This window comes from Arachis stenosperma, chromosome 6 (genome assembly GCF_014773155.1).
Source record: "Arachis stenosperma cultivar V10309 chromosome 6, arast.V10309.gnm1.PFL2, whole genome shotgun sequence".
In the NCBI taxonomy this organism is placed as follows: Eukaryota; Viridiplantae; Streptophyta; class Magnoliopsida; order Fabales; family Fabaceae; genus Arachis; species Arachis stenosperma.
The window spans coordinates 77,477,777-77,482,451 of NC_080382.1; positions in this window are offsets into that span (position 1 = coordinate 77,477,777).

The window sequence follows — 4,675 nt, forward strand, 5'->3', positions numbered from 1 at the left end:
TTGGTGCGGTCTTGGTGCGCAGAACGCTGCCCTGCCCTCGCGGAGGGCAGGGCAGGAAAAATTGGTGCGCCAGATGGGTGCTGTGGTGCGCTGCTGGTGCTGCCAGATTCATTCCTTGGTGTGCCAGACTCGTTTCTTGGTGCGCCAGAATCATGCCACACAAAATGCTGCCCTGCCCTCGCGGAGGGCAGGGCAGTGTTTCCAAAATGAAGTCCCGCGTTCGAATCCTAGCAGAAACGCACGCTTATTCAATTTCTTTGGCTTTCTTGGCACGGTAATGGAACTTAGTTCCTTGCTTCCTCATGGTCCCGTGTTCAACTCTTGTGGCAAGCATTTGGAGACATTTTCCTTTGATTTTCTCCCCTTGTGAGCCCGATACTGCCCTTGTGGAGGGCAGGGCAACATTTTCTTCTTCTTGATTCCAAGGCACAGATTTGTGCTCTGCCCTTGTAGTGGGCAGGGCAGAAGTGCCTTTTATGCCTTTTTTTTTTCTTCACCTACAATAAACCAAAACAACCACTCAAAGTATCACTAAATTCAAGAGGCTTATAAATCAATTAAAATTCAATTAAAATTAGCTTAAACCTCATGATTTAACATTAATTTCATGGTGGTTGTTTGATTTAAAGAAGTTATGCATTTTCACTCCAAATCACTTACTTAGGATGCAAGAAAGTGCATAAATGCTAACAAAACAAGTGAAATTAGCTTGAAAAATGGGTATATGATGACTTGTCATCAGAAGCCACACTGCTCTCCACAAGAGCACACTGCCCTCCAAGGGAGCACAACAATGAACCAAGCATTAAAGGCTTCACTACCCTGCCCTCCTTGAAGGCGGAGCACAATTCTAGGCCAAGAAACAAGGGAAGGAAAAATTCTACCCTGCCCTCCTCAAGAGCAATTTCGGGCTCCTCATGGAAAAATTCAAGGAAATTGTTCTCCAAATGCCACCCATGGGTTTCGAACCCAAGCACATGAAGGGAAGGGAGTGGCGCAACAATAAAGGAAAATGAGCAACACTTGGCTAAAAGGCTACCACCAAGTTTCGATCTTGGGACCTCACCCAAGAACAAGGAAAGGGCTGCCCACAAGGAGGGCAGAGCAGCAATCCTTGGCACGCAATTGAGGCGCGCTTGGCACGGCCAGGAGCTTGGGCGCCCGCAGCTTGGACGCACAGGCAGGGAAGCAAGGCACGCACCATAACACTACTGCCCCGCTCTCCCCAAGGGCAGGGTAGCATCTTGATGCCTCTCCCACACTTGGCGCGCTAATTGAATCCCCATGTAAGGCTTCCCTGCTCTGCTCTTGAGCAACATGGGCTGAATTTCACTCAAAAATCCAACTTAATTCACTTCTTCACCAAATCAAAAAGCCCACTCAAAATTCTGAAATCCAAAATAGAAAGTGTATAAATAGGTGTAAGTTAGGATTAGAAGAGAGCTTACTTTCATTTTTAATTTTCATCCTTAGTCAACTTGAGAGCTCACTTTCCATTTTTCTGTTTTCTGCAAAATTGGCTTGAGAATTGTAGGAGAAAATTCACTTCCTCTTCCTCTGATCGTTTTGTTTTCTTTACTGGGTTTTGTTTGAGTCTTGAGTGTGAAGAATTCAGGAACTTCTGTCTCAATCTCCATTTAAGATCTCTTTGATTTTCCTACTGCATAATTGAGTTAAATTCCATTACCTTTACTGCTTCAATCTTCAATTTCTCTTTGCTTGCTTTGTGAACTTGGATCTAGGAAGGCAATTGAGATCTAGACTCTGCTATCTAGTCTTTGGAGTCCTGAGATCTAATTTTCTCTTTTTGGTTCTTCTGCTGAACCACTGCTGCAATCAAATTTCCATTTCTGTTTGAGATCTAGTTAATTTTAAATGATCTCTTGCTTTGATAATTGTTGCAATTTAATTTCCCTTGCTTAAATTCTGAATTCCCAGTCCTCAAATCCCTTTTCCATTCAAGCAATTTATATTTCTTGCACTCTAAGTTACCGAAATTTACATTTTTTGCACTTTAAGTTTCAGTCATTTAATTTCTTGTTCTTTAAGATTCAGCACCTTTACTTTCAATTCTCTTTAATTTCTGCAATTCATCCCTCTCCTTTTACATTTCCTGCTATTTACTTACTATTGGATACAAAATCACTCAAATTAATCTCTGTTGCTTGACTAAATCAACCACTAAACTAAAATTGCTCAATCCTTCAATCCCTGTGGGATCGACCTCACTCCCGTGAGTTTTATTACTTGATGCGACCCGGTACACTTGCCGGGGAGTTTTGTGTTGGATCGTTTTCCACACATCATCGGTTCTCAATCAGGTTTGAATAGAATCTAGTGATTCTTTTGCGTCTGTTACTAACGCCCAGCCTTCAGGAGTTTGAAGCTCGTCACAGTCATTCAATCTCGGAATCCTACTCGGAATACCACAGACAAGGTTAGGCTTTCTGGATTCCCGTGAATGCCGCCATCAATTCTAGCTTATAATACGAAGATTCTGATCAAGGAATCCAAGAGATATGCGCCCGGTCTAAGGTAGAATGGAAGTGGTTGTCAGTCACGCACGTTCATAGGTGAGAATGATGATGAGTGTCATGGATCATCACATTCATCAAGTTGAAGTGCAACGAATATCTTAGAACAGGAATAAATCGAATTGGATAGAAAATAGTAGTAATTGCATTAAAACTTAAGGTATAGTAGAGCTCCACACCCTTAATCTATGGTGTGTAGAAACTCCACCGTTGAAAATACATAAGTGAAAGGTCCAGGCATGGCCAAATGGCCATCCCCCAGATCTAAGAACTAAACGTCCAAAGATTGAATAATACAATCAAAGATCTCTAATAAACTAGTAAAAAGTTTTATTTATACTAAACTAGCTACTATGGTTTACAGAGGTAAGTAATTGATGCATAAATTCACTTTCGGGGCCCACTTGGTGTGTGCTTGGGCTGAGCTTGATCTATCCACGAATGCAGCATGGAATTGGCGTTGAGCGCCAGTTTACGTTGTCAAATCTCGAATAAAGTATGGACTATTATATATTGCTGGAAAGCTCTGGATGTCTACTTTCCATCGCCATTGAGAGCGCGCCATTTGGAGTTCTGTAACTCCAGAAAATCCATTTCGAGTGCAAGGAGGTCAGATTCCAACAGTATCAGCAGTCCTTTGTCAGCCTCTAATCAGAGTTTTGCTCAGGTCCCTCAATTTCAGCCAGAAAATACCTAAAATCATAGAAAAATACACAAACTCATAGTAAAGTCCAGAAATGTGAATTTAGCATAAAAAATAATGAAAACATCCCTAAAAGTAACTAGATCATACTAAAAACTACCTAAAAACAATGCCAAAAAGCGTATAAATTATCAGTCATCAGCCACCCTGTGGCTAACTCCATATCGAACCAAAGAAGAATAAAGCTATTTATTGTAGAAATGAGTGCCCCCATCACTGATTAGTACTCTAAGGATACCAAATCTGCTGAAGATGTGTTTCTGGAGGAATTTTGGCACTGTCTTAGTATCATTAGTGGGTGTTGCAATAGCTTCTACCCATTTGGATACATAATCCTCTACCACCAGAATATAAGTATTTGAGTATGATGGTGGAAAAGGTCCCATGAAGTCAATACCCCATACATCAAGCAACTCAATCTCCAAGATCCCTTGTTGAGGCATGGCATAACTGTGAGGCAGATTGCCAGATCTTTGGCAACTATCACAATTAAGTACAAACACTCGGCAGACTTTATAGAGAGTAGGCCAGTAGAAGCCACATTGGAGGACTCTTGTGGCTGTTTGCTCACTTCCAAAATGTCTTCTATACTGTGATCCATGGCAGTGCCAGAGGATCTTCTGTGCTTCTTCTTTAGGCACACATCTACGAATTACTCCGTCTGCACATCTCTTGAAGAGATATAGTTCATCCCAAAGATAGTACTTTCATCAGTAATCAATTTCTTTGATTGTTGCCTACTGTACTCTTTGGGTATGAATCTCACTTCCTTGTAGTTTGCAATGTCTGCAAACCGTGGCACTTCCTGGATAGCAAAGAGTTGCTCATCCGGAAAGTTTTCAGAGATCTCAGTAGGAGGGAGGGACGCCCCTTCTACTGGTTCTATTCGGGACAAGTGATCTGCTACTTGGTTCTCTGTCCCTTTTCTGTCTCTTATTTCTATATCAAACTCTTGTAGAAGCAATACCCATCTGATGAGTCTAGGTTTTGAATACTGCTTTGTGAGTAGATATTTAAGAGCAGCATGGTCAGTGTACACAATCACTTTTGATCCTACTAAATAAGATCTGACTTGTCAATGGCGTAAACCACTGCAAGTAACTCTTTTTCTGTGGTTGTGTAGTTCTTCTATGCATCATTTAAAATACGACTGGCATAGTAAATGACGTGCAGAAGCTTGTCATGCCTTTGTCCCAACACTGCACCAATGGCATGGTCACTGGCATCACACATTAGTTCAAATAGTAATGTCCAGTCTGGTGCAGAGATGACTGGTGCTGTGACCAGCTTAGCTTTCAGAGTCTCAAACACCTGCAGACACTCCTTATCAAAGATAAATAGCGTGTCAGCAGCTAGCAGATTACTCAGAGGTTTGGCAATTTTTGAAAAATCTTTTATAAACCTCCTATAGAATCCTGCATGCCCCAGAAAGCATCTG